The sequence below is a fragment of the Pezoporus occidentalis genome, unplaced genomic scaffold, assembly GCF_034315485.1.
Source record: "Pezoporus occidentalis ecotype Australia unplaced genomic scaffold, CSIRO_AGI_Poc_V1 ctg19, whole genome shotgun sequence".
Classification (NCBI taxonomy): domain Eukaryota; kingdom Metazoa; phylum Chordata; class Aves; order Psittaciformes; family Psittacidae; genus Pezoporus; species Pezoporus occidentalis.
This window is the reverse complement of record NW_026913748.1, coordinates 3,664,137-3,681,749: the sequence shown is the minus strand read 5'-3', so window position 1 is coordinate 3,681,749 and position 17,613 is coordinate 3,664,137.

Below are 17,613 nucleotides of genomic sequence, written 5' to 3'. Positions count from 1 at the left end.
AAACAAACATGTTCATTTCACTCTAGTTTTACAGTTTGGAGAGCAGTGTAAAGTAAAACAAAATGGCATTTTATTTTGAAGGGCTGAGCAACAGCTACCATTTCTGCTCTATTTTCTGGGGTTTTGTCATTACCTATTTCTTTGTAAAAATCAAAGCAACATGCAGGAAGAAAGAAAATGTTCTTCCTTGAAACAGAACCAGTAAAATTGATGGGTTTATTATTTGGTTTCAAACTTCTGGCAGAAAATTACTGAACAAATAGAATGCAAGTTTCCTTTTCAGTTTCCCTCAGGAAGAACCTGATTTACTAATAGCTGTTTTTTCTAAAGGCACTATATACCCACATGCCTAATTACTCTGTGAAAGGACTGGCATTAAAAATAGAGAAGGTAGTACTTATAATCCCTCCGAATCAGTTCTTGATACTCAAGACAGTCTTCTAGTATCAGTCACAGTACTAAGTAGCACTAGGCACTGAACTGAAATGGTAGTGACAAGCCAGGAATAACAGGTGTGAGGAACTAACTGCATATCAGGCAAGTGATTAGAAAATGAAAAGCATTCTCATCATTTACCTAGAGCAGAAACATGACATACTACTATTTCCTAGTTCAAAGTAAAACTACGGTAATCACATTTTGAAATACCTAACGAGTACTTTTCATTCTAATGATGCTTATATAATTAAAGGAATATTTCTTAATATACACCCCTAAGAATGAATTACTACTATCCTGGGGAACAGTCTAAAACTACTATTAATTAATTAATTACTAGTAGTCCAAACTACTGTTAGGACAGTCTCTGCATCCACAGTGTGATGCAATCAGCACAACTCTGAATTGAATATATGAACGAAGAAATTCCACTTATCAAGATGATGTATTTTTTTTTAATCAAATTATTGGGTTGACAATTTGTAAAGGGTTCACCTGTGTAGTTATAATGATGCTAAATTTCACATTTAAAGAAAAATATAATTGGTTTTGACAAGTTTTCCTTATGTGCAATAAAATGATGAGGTGTTCTCCTTTAATGCAAATGCAGGACAACTAAGTCGTTGATTATGAATTTTAGTTAAATCATAGCAATAAAAGGAACAATGGGAATATAATATTGACAAGTGATTGTCAAACACATTCCAAAATACCATTATTGAGACTATTTCGTAGCTGGCTTTTCCACAGATCTTCAGGTGGTAGTTTACTAGGTAGATACTTTCACAAGAGAATAAAATAAAAGTGAAACTGTATTAAGGCTAAGTAGTACCCTTTCCCTGATATCATTTTTACAAATAACCATGGCATGGAAAATTTAGGAGATATATCATGTATAGATATAGACATAGACACACCAACATAAAGGTCTGTTGTTGGAAACATAGGAAATGGAAGATGACCAGCTATAACCTGCTCATGTGCAATGCCTCATTAGTTAATGTAGTGGCCACGATTTTCCCCCCATAAGAACAAAATTAGGTACATCTGTTCTTAACTTACTGGCAATTTCTTGCCTGAGATTTGAGCCAGTTGCATGGCCTTCACAATACATCTTTGACGGAAACTCCTGAGGGATGCTGTTGGCTTCAATGTCAGCTTGATCTAGGTTTTCATGCTCAGGAGTTTAACAAAACATGGCATCAACATTTGCAAACCTAGACCTGGACTGGGTGTTATTAAAAAAAAAAACCAAAACATGTTAAAACCCTTTAAAATCTTTTAACATCCACATTAATGATTTCATACTGATGCTGAAGTACGGGCACTAGTATGGGCAATGCTAGCACTTCTTGCTCAGTGATAGGAGTTTCTGCCCAAAGATCTCATTCCCAGCATTATGTGATTGCATTAGACACGCAGTTTTCAATAGCAAAAACTGAGCAAGCAAATAATGGGGAGAAAGTACTGACTCTTCCACTCCCACTTTTTGATAGGAAAGTCTCAGAATAAAAATGTTATAAGACTATTAAAAATTCCAAAGCTAATAAAAATATTCAGAATATTTGTTAAACTCTATAACATAAACTTATACATTATAATGCATAAAACATATATGAATGTTTAAAATATGGAGCCTGTCTCATGAGATTTTTTTAATATTTTTTAACTCTTGGAACTGTCAATATAGTAAGAAAGACTTAAGAAAAAAAGCTGTACTTACATTGTATGTTGTTTACTTTTTTTTTCTTCTCCAACACATTCTTCACTTCAGTGGTTCTTGCTTCACATCAGGAATTTGAAGGGGGGAAAGTGTCTTCACATACAGAATAAATTCTGACATGACTCAAACATTCCTAATTTTAGGGTCATTTTAACAAAACCACTATAGATATTGATGATAATGATTTTGTCTATACCATTCATTTTTAAAGTGAAATTATGGAGATTTTAAAAGCAGGAGTATGTGATCAAACATACTTGATTTTACTTTGAAGAACAGGAACAATCAGGGTAACTCTGTACAATCTACAGCTTTTTTTTTTTTTTCCTTTTGGAATTTTTATTTCTATTGAGAAATGAATAAGCAGCAGGGTCTCTGTCTTCTGAGCTCCATCAGGAACTTTACTTCTTTTGAAGATCCTGTGTTCTTTTAGTGTTATATATTCAATGTTTAAAACAAAGGAACACAATCCTAGCTAAGGTCTATGGTCTCTTTCATCCTAATTTTAGTATTAAAGCTAATTAGTGTATGCTGATATTTTTCAAAGTATATTAACAGGCTCACAGAACCTAAGAGGATAGATGAACATGTACTTCAGTAGCAATATTCCCATTTTTTCAACTTGCTTTTCAACACTACGTGAGATTGCATATACTTCTACTTAGAGTTCTTCAAAATCTTTTTTATCTTTGCAAGCTATCCCTTTTCCAATTATCCAGTCTAAACACTAAGGTTTTGCAAAGCAGACCTTTCCAAACAGCTAGATTGAGCTCTGTTTCCCTCTCTGCATCTCCACCCTCTTCAGTATTCTTCCTACCCTCTCCAAATAACCTGCATCCTTCTCTTTGTCTAAATGATGCTAATATAAGATCCTATTAGGACAGCGTAAATAATGCATATCTAGAAATTGCACCATCCTCAAAGAGTCAAAAGCAGAAACAATACCAGATTTGTGTTAGGAACCACTGTTAACTGCCTAAAGGCAGTATGACTTTTAATGAAATGTTTGCAATATTTAACAAAAATGCTTATGCTCCTGATATAATTTGCCTATTTACATTTCCTCCATGATATTTTTTCAGGAGTTAGAAAACATGAGTCTTTAAGAAGGAGTTTGTATGAGTCAATGACCCTGTGCCATTATTGTTGTCTGAAATCTTTCTTTAGTGACATGTTTTAGATTTTCGTTAACTTTTTTGTATGCGTGTGACATCTGTTTTATTTCAGCTGTCTGGAATAGGAAATGAGGAGCATTTTCTTAGTTGGATTGCTTGTCTTTACTCTAGCATTTACAGGTACCATTCATTTTCCAACTGAAAGATTGGTTTGGAATGTTGTAAAATGATATTCCCTTTATGTCTCAAATTGTTCCTACAGTGTTGGTCAGAAAAATGAGAAACACCTAATTTTGAAGCATAGTTATAGGACCAGGTCACAAGTGTAATTCAATGCTCTTTATATGGTTTTCCCTGGTTGTTCTGATGATGAAAGAAGTGCTGGGAATTTATGAACTTGTTTAGCATGCATGGGTTTTCTTATTCATGAAATTGAAAAGTGAAGATGGGAAAAGTCCCTGCAAACTGATACACTATCTGATCAGACCAGGAAAAAGTCATCATTCATGGAGTCCGGGTTTATTAACAGGGATAATATTTTTATTCAATCCTGTATGAAACCTCACAGCTGGATTTTCCCCCACAGCCTGTCTAATACTCAGATTCATTCTGTAAAGAATGCCCAAATCAGACTGTAGGCAGACACGCATTCAAAATCCTCTCACTGTGGCATTTATTCTCACCTATGATTTTCCCCAGTGACAAAGTAAGCCAGCGGCATGAGTGAGTCAGAAAAATTACTTAGCACTTTGCTAAAAGAATTGTTCTAGGAAAGATGTTTAAGGCAAATTTCGCTGGGTTTAGTGTTATTAATAAAAAAAAAAAAAAAAACACAAAAAAGAGCAACCCCCCCCCCCAAAAAAAAAAACAACAACCCAAAGCCAACCCACAACAGGTAAATCCATTGGGTTGCAGGCTGCAATCGCAGTGTGTTCAGAAAACTTTAAGATCACAGGTACGTGGATTCACTGAACATCAAGACGTCACAAAACTGTAATTGATTTGAACTCTCCTTTGATTACAACTTTTCAAAATTCAAATCTTACCCACGAAGATTATTGAACAGAATTTGAGGAAAGCCAACGATACCATTTTAACGTTCAGGTGCTTTGGTGTTTGGGACAGTTGAGAAGAGGAAGAGCATTGAATCTGGAACCACTTCAGAATACAGACTGCTGTTAAGCTCAGGCTGTCTAAAAAATGAAGACAAATTAAAGAAAATGGAAAGTGATTTCCTGTTCCCTGTGTGCAGAATTACTTGACCAACACTGTGAAAACTCTAACATTTGTAACTGTAAGTCATTAACCAAATCTTGAGGAGGTCGTTTCCTTTATCTCATCAATACTTTAGACATGAGGGAAGAATGAACTCCTATTTTGAACCACCATTCTTATGTCAAATTTTGCATTATGACCTCTGAAAAACACTTGCTTAATTAGCATATAAGGCAGATTAAAATAGTCTCTTCTGCTCAAAGTTTGTTTCTCTATGGTGAAGAGCAGGTCTTTCTGGTGGGGTTTTTGTTTTATTTGTTTTTTAAATTAATACTTCAGAGCAACAGCTAAGAATAGGCATATTTATTTCAATATGATGAGTTTGAAAGGCTGAGGTGAATGAAAAAAAGGCTTTGAACAGTAGCTCTGCTTTAAGTATAATTAGTTTTATGCAGTTGTTATAAATAGCTGTAGCACATTTTCTCTGAGAACCAAAAGCTTCATCAATATTATTACTTGCTGTGGACTGGTGGTAAAACTGGTGGTGAAGAAAAGTTAAATCCAGCATTTACATTTTTTTTTAATTGAAAAGTGAAATAAATAATGAGTCTAAATTCTAGCCCCTGGATGCTAGCTTGCCTCTGTGTGTTTATGTGTAGGACGCGAACTGCACACTCTCTGCCACTAGAGTTTCAGCCCATGTATTGTGCTCACCCCCAGGCCATGGCAAAGAGCAGTAGCACAGCTTGCTCTTTTGTCTTGTGGCTACAGCAGACTTCATTAGTCTCCTTTATATCATGACTATGCAAGAAAATGATGACAAGAAAATGACTGAAAGACAGTGGTGGTTGAAGCCTGATTCAGGTTGCTGAACTGTATCTACAACATGACACCTGCATAGGAATCTACACCTCCTACCTTTGCGGCAGGAAGATGAGGAATGAATAACCTGCTTGTGTGGAAATTACATTTTCTCCTTCCAGTCAAGCACACTGCTTTTCTATGGCCATATTTATGTAAGCATGAACACAGCTGTACCCTGGAGCAGATCATTTTTTAACTGTTACACTTATTTCACACCGAGATAAAACCATTTTCTTGTTGGTTTTGGCCAGTATGCTGGTATTTGAACTCGTTGGGTAAGCAACTGTCTTATTCTATGGACTAACAGAGGACATAAGGCTTAGATGGGGCTCTGTAGTGCTTTTCAACACTGTGCTTGCTTTAGAAGGGACAAAAAAACAAAAGAGAAAACATTTCCACGGCTATTTTTTTAGTGGCTCAGAATCAGACTTTTGCCTAATGTCACGTGTATCCATGGAAAGAATGTGGTAAGGCTACAGGCTGTCGCCTCCTTCTCCTCCCAGTTTCCATTTAGAGGCCCAACAAATTTGAGAACAAACCTGTTTCATATTTTCTGCACAATAGAGATGCAACTTCTAGCTTCAGGGGAGAAAAAACCCCAACAACTCACAGCAAAGTGCATAAGTTCATGAAAAAATCTTCAGCACAAGAGAGACTGCAGAAACTAGAAAATTCAATAGGAGAAACATAGTGCAGTAAAATTTGCCAGATGTGAAGTTAACGTAGTGGGAACCAGGTGACTTGCAGGTCTGTTCTTTTTTTCTAGCAGTCATTTCCTGGGTGCCTTTGAGTAAGTGAAAGAAACCTCCCTTTAGCTGGCTGTAGTGTGTTCAGCCCCTGATTCTACAAGTCACACAGCTTTTGTGTCGCCTCAGATTACCAAAATGGGGGCAATAGCAGTCCATTTGCCTATTTGTGTTCCCAGTTCTTTACAGCAAGTACCTGTTCCTTTCTTTTTGTTTGTATATAAACCCAAGGAAAACCTTAATATGACCTAAATGACGGTCCTAAACACAAGGATCTGACCCTGAGCACGCTGAACTAACTTCAAAGTTGAACATGGTTTGTGGGACTGGACCGGATGTCCTCATCAAACTAAATTAGCCTATGTTTATATTTCACTGCAATAGAAATTCAGTGTGTGTTTTAATAAGCAGATAGATAAGTTTGTCATGAAAACCTGCACATTGCCAAACCACAGTGTTGGGATTTAGACAGCCTTCTACAGTTCCTAATGCCTTCTTGTGGGAGGTTACTCATGGTGACTCCCACACCCATCTTGGGTTCAGCAGGCTCATAGATCTGTGTACAGCTGGGGAGCCATATCCCATCTCTCACATTAAACAGGGGTGCAGTTCAACCTATTTCTGATGTGAGATATCTAGGAACAGCAAAGACAATTCGTGAAGGCAATCACTTGCTCAGTCAGAGCTAGCCCCTTCTTTGCCTCCCCAAGATAATTGTGGTAGACCAACTAGAGATTCTCTGACTTAGAAAGGCTTTCAGCAAGTCTCCCAGTGGTGGCAGACTTGGAAATGAGCAAAAAGCCTTAGCCGCTGCAAGTAAGGTCTGCTGTGTTTAGCAGAAGAGGATGTTGCATGAGTTGCCTGTGAGCAAACAGCCACCAGAGGATATACTGAATTTGTATCATCCATCTCCACTTCCCGTGAAACTATCGATCAAGTGTTGACTAAATGCTGTGGCTGCAGAACCAAAGTGAGCTTTTTGCCATGTGAGTAGAAAAAACATATCTTGCTGTGTGCCTGAAGGAAGCCCATAGTCACCTGCTTTTGTTTGCTGGCATTGTTTCTGTGATTTAATGAGGATACATAGCAAAGAGCTGCAAAAAACCTCTCATATTGGTTAGAAATGGAGTGAAGCAGCAGCAGCAGGTAGGTTCAATATGTCTCAGAAAGACAAAAGTGCCTATCGGAGACAATTACAACTAAGCATCACAATCTGGAAGCATAAAGTTAATTTCTCACATCAAAAGGCTTCATCTCCTGAAGACACCAGTAGCAAGAAAAGTAGAAAAAACAATTGACAGTGGCCAATTGCACTGATGTTCCTGACTTGTTCACCATTCCCAAGTCCTTGGATTCAAGGACTTCATAGAATAATTTAGGTTGGAAAAGACCTTTAAGATCATAAAGATCAACCACAAACTCAACACTGCCACCACTAAACTATGTCCCTATGCTCCACATACCTCCAGGGATGGTGACTCCACATACCTATACCTCCAGGGATGGTGACTTCCTTGGGCAGCTGGTTTCAGTGCTTCACAACCCTTTCGGTGAAGAAATTTTTCCTAATATCCCATCTAAACCTCCCCTGGCACAGCTTGAGGCCATTTCCTCTGGTTTTGTTACCTGGAAGAAAAGACCAACACCCACCTCGCTGCAATCTCCTTTCTGGTAGTTGTGGAGAGTGATAAGATCTCCCCTCAGCCTCCTTTTGTCCAGACTTAACAACTCCAGTTTCTCCAGCCACATTTTGTAAGACTTGTACTCTAGACCCTTCACCTTATACATACATATAGTAATTTTTACAGATGTCTTTTTCTGTGGATGACTGAGTTGAGATACTGAAAAAGACTGGAATTTAGAAGGCTTTGTGAATTTATCTTCTGGAAAGATTATTATCAGTGTTTGGGTTTTTTTTATATATATGTATATAAAATCATATTGTCAACTTTAAAAAATCAGAATACAGAAATTACAGAAAAAGAAAAAAAATAAATAAAAAAAAAGAAAAAAGAAATAATCTTAAACATGAAAAGCTTGGAGAGCACTCATATTCTAAATCAAAGAGTTTTTCATAATCCTAATCAGACCTTACGCTCTTTCCCCCACACATGCAGATGCTTAACTTCTGGCTTGGATCGGACCTCCTTCATTATCAAAGGGTGAAAGAAAGGCCCAAAAGACCTGCAGAGCACTGCAATGTTGAACGAGGTGTCCCAGGAGGAGGTCACTTTAGAGATGGACAATACAAGTACAATTCAGCTTGACTGGAAATCCAGTGTAAGAATTTCAGGGTGACTTGTGGAGTCATTCGCTTATGCAGCTACAGATGTACTGCTCACATGGTTTTGTATTACAGGAAATTTCGAACTACAAGCTTCAATCTACAAGCTGACTGTTAGTTTACCAGAACATTAATTCTGGTCATGTCCATGAATATAAGCAGAATTTCAGGCCCTCACTGCAATATTAGATGGCATGTAACTGAAAATTAAATATATATTGATATGGAAAACCTTAAGTGAGAAGAAAGACTAAGGAGAACTTTTAATAGCTGTGTTGCACCAAGAAAATGCTAGTTATCCAATGACCCCTTATTCTGCAATCATTCAACTGGACACAGCTGATTATATCTGTCCTTCTAGCATACATTTGGTAAAAGGAAGAGGGGAAAAACAAGGAAAAAGAGTGAACAGTCAGAATAATGACCCCTTATATTTATATGGAGCCTTACATCCCTATACTACCTACTTCAGGGATGATAATGAGACCCATTAGCAAAGCACAGATACCCCTGGAGTATAAATGTATATTCATAAATGGAGTGAGAAAGACCAGAGCTTTTTAGAACATCATCAATTCTGTCAGCAAAGAAATTTATGTGATTCATGCATGCATTAACAGAAGCAGGCAGGTAATCACACCCTATTTCTCAGAAACAGAGTCCTCAGCCTGCTGGCTAATTATGTCAGCAACAAGCCCCCAAATTCTAGACACCAAACACTAGCCTGAATGACATAACAGATTTGTTTGACTCATGGTAATTCATGCTGGATGGGGCTTCAGGACCCAAAATACCTTTCAGAACTACCTTTTTAATCTTACTATTTCATTTTTAAATCTCTTCTTCACTCTCATATAACTCTTAAAAAAAAACAACCAGACAACAACAACAAACATGTATGCACCCTCCACCTTTCATCCAGCATAACAGAACATCCACCAGAGCTGATCTACACCCACCCTTTGGTGAGAAGCCTCCTGCTTTCCTCTAGATTCTGAAGAATACTGCACCTAAAAACTGAAACCTCTAGAATGAGAGTGAATTACCCTATGCCAGACCGTTTGGTGCTTTAATGACAAACGTAGAACAAATGAGACCACGGTCAACAGTTCTTCTGACAGTCAGTGCTAGTGATTTTTGTTAGCTCCCTGGTAAAATAGCAGATTACAGCTATTAACCAGGCAGCGCTTCACCTGGCTTCCTATCATACTACAGATTATCCATCTGAGCTTAACTTGCAGCAGGTAGCTCTCATTTCATATCCATGGGACACAAAATCTTTATTTGTCTGTTTCTTGGGACTCACAGCTCACCTTCCTACCTGCAGGTTTGCTTGCCTTATTGAATGAGAGCAGCAGGATCCATGCAGCTGACACTTGTACTTCACTCACATTCACAATAAAAACAGTTCCTGACAAACACACACAGAGACACACACACACTCACACATCCCTAGTGCCACTTAAGATTATGGACAGACAGGGCAGAAGAAAAGAGGGAGCTGCTCTTTTCCTTGCCATTTTCCTTGTCCTGTGGAATGCCTGCTGTGAATGAATATGGCTGCAAATATAAAACTCATGTATCAATATCAACCCTTGAACGTGAAAATATAAGACCCAACACCTTGAAATTATGGGATTGCTTCCAATATTTACCTATTTTTAAACTTAACAACCTTGGCAACATCTCTTACAAGCATCGCTACATAGTTTAAAAGATCCCTTGTGAGAGAGAACCAAATTTTAACTGCAGGGAAATACTGAAGTCACTTGGCTGCAGTGAAACTGCAGGGGTTTGGGGTGTTTTTCAAAGCAAATGATTCATTTCAGGATTCTTTTTCTTTTTTCTTCCCAAAAATGTTTTGGGCTTTGGGGTTGGTTTGTTGGGGGCTTTTGTTTGTTTGTCTTCATTGTCGTTACATTCTTACTATGAAAGATGTAGCTTTTTTAAGAAACAATTAAAAGTTATTACATTTCATATGTAAAAAAAGGTTGCATGTAAAAGGGAAATCCCCACCTAAAGGGCATTAGCCTGTGGGAAAGATACTTATATATATATGTGTGTGTATATATATCCATTTCACCAATGTTATGAAATATTTTTGTGTGTTAAGTTGGCTAGAAATAAGCCCTGAAGCAGCTAACACAGCTGAAATGCTGAGGAACAAGGGCGAATTACTATGGATGAGCAAAGCAACAGTTGGACTCTCTTCAGAACTACATGCACGTGCAAGGCCACACAGATCCAAGAATTTGGGGTGCAAAATTGGTAGGATATCAAGCTGTACTCTCATTTTTTTAAATGCACCACTCAGCAGCTCTGCCTGCAGGTGGTGGAACACCTCCAGATGTTGCTGTGAGAGCAGCTCTGAGCACATCAAAAAACATCTCCTCCACAGGCATTTCCAGAGAGCAGCTGGCAGACATTTGGAGCAGCTTGTTACTGTGAAGGACCCCAGAGGGGTTAGTGCTTTGTACCACAGTGCTTATGAACGTCAGAGCTATGCTTGCTAATGCTTTCTGCTGTGCAGTGTAAGTCATGCCTAGGTTACATCCTCAATCCAGCTCCATCTTGTCCTTCACAGGCAGAACAGTTCATCATTTTAGCACTATTATTATTATTAATAATATACTTAGGCTGTCTGAGGCAGCCGGAAAAAGGGGCTTAAGATATTCCTTAAAAGAGACAAGCACACAGCTGGCTGCTGGCAGGAGCGGTAAGCATCAAAGGGCTTGGAATGGAGGAGGGAGCCAGAACCATGTGTGAGGGAGGTGTTTTTGTGGCAGGCGCTGTCCCAGAGAGACAGAGCAAAGGAAACATCACAAAATTATTCAGAAATTCAATTTCAAGATGAGAGACCAGAGGCAAGGGGGCTGTTAGGAAATACTGAGTTGTATGGGAGAAAGACCACAAAAACTTGGTGTCAGAAATGGCGGGGAAGCAGGGAGGGCAGCTGCTGAAGACAAGAAAGCAAGCACTGGCCATGACAGAAATTTCTTCAATCACACACAGCTGGACAGAATCAAATGGAGTCATTATATGATTTTGGGTTAGTCTAAACCAGTGCTGAACTGAGAACCTAAGATAATTGGGGGTGAATCAGAATGTACACTCAAGAAATGCATACCCCTGAGATGCATAATTAAGACCCTGATGTGACCTATATGCCTACATTACAGTCCTGCTAATCTCTGCTATATCTATTTTGCACGCACTGAATGCTGTGCTGACAATCTGAGTTTATTGAGGGACTGAGAAGACTTCCCTGGAAATATTAAGGGTATCATTAACCTTTTTCATTACCATGAGCTTGAAGTTAGCTTATCCAGAGGCTTAACACCCCCTTCCCATCTGTCCCCTTCAGTGACACACACACAAGCAGAATCTTCACCCTTGCTTCCCTTTGCTCCACTCCCCCTAACTCTTCTCAGCTTCTGAGTCACACCAGTCTTTTCACTTTGCCAGAAAAAGTGACCCAGCTCCACTGGCAAATAACACAAGGAAACTCAGCCCAGCCAAGGTATGCGCTTCTTCACTTTTATTCTGTACATTTCCACACAAGTGACAATACAGAAAAAGTGTCCAAAAGGAGCTGTAACCATCTCTTTCACTGGATACAGGTTTCCTCTTTCCCCCAGTTTAAAATCAACTTGTTTAGCAACACAGTGATCAAGATACTTTGTATAAATAGGAAATGCAAGAAAATCAGGGAAGAAAATACTTTCTCGCTTTGTTACAAAAACACCCTCCCCCTTCCCGTATTCCCCTTCACTGCTGATTACATGGACCCTGATTCTCTGTTAAACATATAGTTTCACTTCATGGGTGCTGCTGCGTGCCTCTGATTCCTTTTGCCAGCTGGCAGCCTCATGATGCACAGCTCTGGGGCATTATGCATGGGGTCAGGCAGCATAAAAGAGCCCTTTGTGATGTTATTACAATTCCTGGAACAGATGTGGGTTCAGATAATAGGATATGTACAAATACTGGAACTCTGGATGCCCATGAAATGTTGGCTGAATATGTGCATTTGTTGTTTGGCTTTACTGCTTTATTCAGGGGACTAAACACATTATGGAGTGGTCCAGATTCTGACCTCTGTCACATGTTGGTTCACCTGGAATGAATTCAGTGCAGAGCAGATCAGGATGTGTCATTTGTCCTTCCTCCATCATCTCTAGGAAACAGCAAGTGAGTATCTATATATCACTATATAGCCTGTTGGAAATTCAGCCTTTCTATCATGAGCCTGTTCATTACCGTCCCACATGACAATGACTCCTTCTTAGCCTTGTTCCTTTTTGCAGGAGACACCTTCAGTTCCTCAACTCTTGGCTAACTCTTGTCCTTGTTCTTCATCAGTTTTCATCCCTCATTTGCCAATTGACTAGCATGGAGGCCAGAGAGTCTGTTCTCTCAGCTGCTTGGATTTGTTCCCCAGGAGCCTTTCGCATCAAGAAACTCAAGTGGTGGTTTCTGGCCTGTTGGAAAAGATACTGTGATACCTCAGCGGTAGGATAGAGATAACAGAAAGTGGTATTTCTGAGACTGGCTCTCCCAGATGAAAGTCTGTGCTCAATGAACTCAATGTGATGGAATACAACTCTAAAATTCAACAAAATACTGTTCTCTGGAGGAAGGGCAAGCACCAGAATGTTTTCATTGACTGGAAGTATCACCCAAGTTAAAATTTTTAATACAAGGTAGCTCAAACATGGAAATCAAACACAAATAGTACAAACTAGCTTGTTAGAAACTTGTATCCTTCAGCACTCTGCTATCTCGATTTAAGTCACCTAGCTAAAAAGCCTAAGACAGGGCTACTCCCAACATCCTCAAAAAAATGGTTCTAAAAGAAGTAGGATGTCATAGTAACATTACAGACACAACAAAAAAACTCATAGTTAATATACAGCAGGTTTTGGCCTCACAATACAAAGCGCATTACCTATGTATGTATGGGGAGGTGATACTATCCCCATTATGCAGATAAGAAAACTGAGGCATGGGAAGGTTAAATAACTTACCCAAACTGGCTCAATGACAATGGAAGGAATAAAACCTCAACCACTTGATTTGCTGCCTTCTTCTCTACCCCTTTGACCACAGTACCTCCAGAGAGATGTGCTGATGATTTACAACACACAGCAAGTGCTTTCCCTGTTCTGTGACGCAGCCATGTGCACAGTTAGACTTGCAAACTAACATAAGACAGAAGCACATCATTAAACAAAGTTATAATTCGTTGCATAACCTTAATGTTTTGTAATAAAATAGATCAATTCTTGTTTAGAATAAATCCCCACTGAACTAGCAGTGCCAGTCTCATAAATGAGGTTCAATCTTTGCATACATTGCATTTTCATTTTCATTTTCACGCACTTGCAGCTTGATGAGTATTGGTGTCTGTAGGAGAATTGTGTTTCCCACAACACATCTTGGTTTTTCCCAGTGCAGGGCTGCAAAGCTGTAGCAGTTCCAAAAGCCATGAAGAAGAAAAGCAGCAGTAACAGCAGCACAAAGGCAGGCCTTTAGTTTGTAGCAAACTGTTCTGCTCACTGACTCAGAGAGGACACTGAAACCAGTTGTGGACTGCCAGAGGGTTTGTGTTGGAGACGCAGAACTCGAGTCCTCAACTATATCATTGGCCTAATTTTCCAACGTCTTTCAAAAGCCTCCTGCTTCCCAAAAGCTGGCTGCATGCAAAATGACTGGCATAGGGTTTACAGGACAAAAAAATAAGGGCAGAAGAAAAATAACCTTTGTTTCCCACTGTAAAAGCACGTTTCACCTTGCTGAGATTTCTGCAGGGAAACACTGGCGTTTGTGTTCCATGTTCCCCTTCCTGATGCATTGCACCCTGACAGGCCAGCAGCCAAGGCTGGCAGCTCCTAAGTCCATTTGGAAAGGGATTTTAACCCTTAATTTTTGCAATAGAATTACAGTACATAGAGCATATGCAGCCCATGGTGTGAGGGCATCTAGATGGCACCCATTACAAAGGGCAAATCCACAACAGCTGCTCTGAGAGGAAAAAGGCAGAAAACCGCATCCTGAGGCTGCCCCCTGCCCTGGCACCAGGATGAGAAACAAAAAGAGCATGGCAGAGCCTTTAAGAAAGGAAGGTATCTCCTACAGCTTTCTGATGTCTGTATGTATTTTACACTCCACCTGGCACATGGTGGGGTGTCTGGAATATGTAGCCTCCAAAGAGTTGCTGCTTCTGCCAGTAAGGTGATAGATGGGTCTGTCTGCACATAAGGCATCCCCCCACCCCTTTGCCTTCCCCCAGATCTGTGAGGTGCAGCAATAAGCTAAAGAGACAAAGCTCCCAAGAGCTGCTTAGTGCTTTGAAGGCTCAGCCACTTATTTTCTTTTCTCCCAAAGCTGTTGTGTGATCAAAGGAGGCAGACGGAGGAGAATCACTCTGCAGTGACATGTAAACAGGACAAAAAACCTGATAAGCCCCTGCCATCTTCCTGTGATTTTTCTGAGATATACGTTGAGCAGAAAACCATACAGTAGCAGGGCCAGCCATTTTGCGTGAGAGATCAGCACATTTGCTCATTCGTTAGAAGCAGCTGCCACTTCTCACAAGCACGTAATGGAGCAGCACTATCACATTTGCCTAGGCGAAGATTATTTTACAGGAAAAACAGGAAGGGAAGGAAAATTAGATTGGACTTTTTTTTTCCTACTGATATTAAAACTAGGTCTGAAAAGGTCAAAATCAGCTCCTCGGGTGTGAAATACCCAAGTCTATCATGCTTCCCATCTGCTTCATTCTGAGACATTACAACTGCCCTCAGAGGAGCCTTTAGTACTGCACATCCAGCTCATTCCCAATACAGCAGAACTGCAGCTGGACATGGGCAGAGGAGATCCAACAATCTGCATGGTCAAGCAGAAGTGTTACAGAGGCAAGCACGAGTAGGATTTTGACCTTTCCAGTCAGAAATGAAGGTAGCATGAGGTAAGGAAAGAAGAGGTGATCAAAGAATAAAGACTTCAGTAAGAAAGGTCTGAAAAGGACAGATTAAAAAAAATTAAAACAAAAACAAAAAAAAAAGAAAAACAAAAAGCACAAATTTAAACAAAATTATGTTGCATTTTCTTCCTGTCACTAGCTGCCAGCAAGTTCACTCTTTTCGTAGCTTTGACATGAACATACTGCTCCTGCACATTGTCCTTATGGACACTCTTAAAATAGTACCAAGACCACAGGAGAAAACAATGTGCAACCGAACCCATCTCCTATTAAAGCAGGCACATCAACAACAGTTTTCCCATTCTGATCAAGAAAGTATCCTGATACTGGGAAAAGGGCTGAAGCTGGAGACAGGAGAAGAAAGACAGCTATTCACTTTGTGGCCTATAGCCCAATCATTTCTTTTGTGGTGGCATTGTTTCCAGTCATTTGGAAGGAAGGCCTCTGGTATGGCTAAGGAGCAGGGAGATGTGTCATTGCATAATTTATGGCTTATGTCTCACTTCTTGAAGCTTCAGGATGTGCAAATAGAAGGGTGTGCCCCACCAGCCTCTGCAGTGAAGAACGGGATACCTCCTGAAGCTGGGTGACATAAATATTGGGAGCAGTGAGCTTGGATAAGAAATGCTCACTTTATTAGAAGTAGAGACATCTAATTATGGTACATGATTACTCATTACAGTGACACTCAATAGCTAGTATTTCAACTCCCTACCCAGAAAATAGCAGTGCTTATGGAAGCCATTCTCTAGGGTCCCTGTTCCCAGAGGCCAGCTTGTTTTTTTTACTGATTTTGACCTGTTTTCATTTTTTTGTATGAATGTCATAAAAGCCCTAGAAAAGTGGGACTATTAGAGCCCAATTAGCCAAGTAATAATCACTCATGTCTGCTGCATCAGGGCTGAAGAGCTTCTTGAGCTGCTTCTCCATACCTACAAACCTAACAGGTTCCTACAGTTCCTAGACAGGATCTGGGTTCTCAAATACACATAGGAACAGGGACTGACTTCTCCCTCTGCTCGGCCACAGGCTGAGGATAAAGCAATAACTGAAGGTCATTAATGCAGTTGGAACCAGAAAGACATTTTTCTCATTAAAATAAAGTGTAATACTGAGAAATGAATTGCTACTGTGGTTCATGCCTTAGTACTCAGATAATTGCTGCAGCACTTGTCATAATGGAGCACTGGATTGTCACCATGCACACTTCACTGAGTTACACATCAAGCAGACTCTGAGACAGGGACTAATTGAAGAGCCAGGTGTTATACTTTGCCTGAAAAAAGAGTCTGGCTCTATATAAAGCAATTACGAACATAGTACTATACTGCTAAAAGAAGTAGTGCTTATTTCTCGCATGTCAAGATGCTACAGCTTTATGTATTTTCTGTATGAATGATGGAACTGTTAACATATTGGTGAACTCTGAAATAGCATTCCCAAATCAGGCTTCTCTTTCTAGTAGATGAGGGCAATATAATAGAAGTGAATTTCTGAAGAAAGTAAGTCTTTTGCTTGCTCAGATATTCACCTTCCTGCATGTGTCTGTCAAGAGAATCACTGCCTTAGATTTCACAAATCTCTTTCATATAGGGGATCCAAGAGCATAAGCTGACTGTTTTTAAAGGACTAAGCACCAAAACATTTTCTGAATTATAGATGTGTTTATGTTCAAACAAATGCTTTTGTTGCAAGGTATCCTACTTCTCAGATTTAAAAGTTGTCAAGTGCTACATCAGAATGAGGGGTTTTTAAATGAGCTGCTTGTCTTCCTCAGTCTCTGAGTAACTAGATACATGTGTACTGCATAACTGCATAGGATAGATTGTCTTTTTTCTTTTAAAGCAGTCTGAGAAACAAGAAACTGCAGCTGAGACTGGAATGTGGCACCTTATAAATAAGGCAGGAGACAAGATGCACTCTGATGGCTGAATACAGTAAAGTTATTCAGCTGTAAGCCTGCCTAATCACTGAAGTCAAATGTAATGAATTTACTGGTGTGATCAAGGCCTGAGGGAGGGAATTTTTCCCTTTGCAGGAGTGGCACCATACGCGGGCCAGGAAATCCCTTGGCCAAGGCAGGAGGTGTTGCTCCAGTGCACATGCACAGTGGATGAGAGAATGCCGCTCTCTGTGGGCACCACCAAGGGCAGCGGAGCTGGAAACACACTGGGGAGTGTAAAGGAGGCCCCTGACCTCTGGTCCCCGCAGAGGATATCAGGTAGGCAATCCAGAGAAGC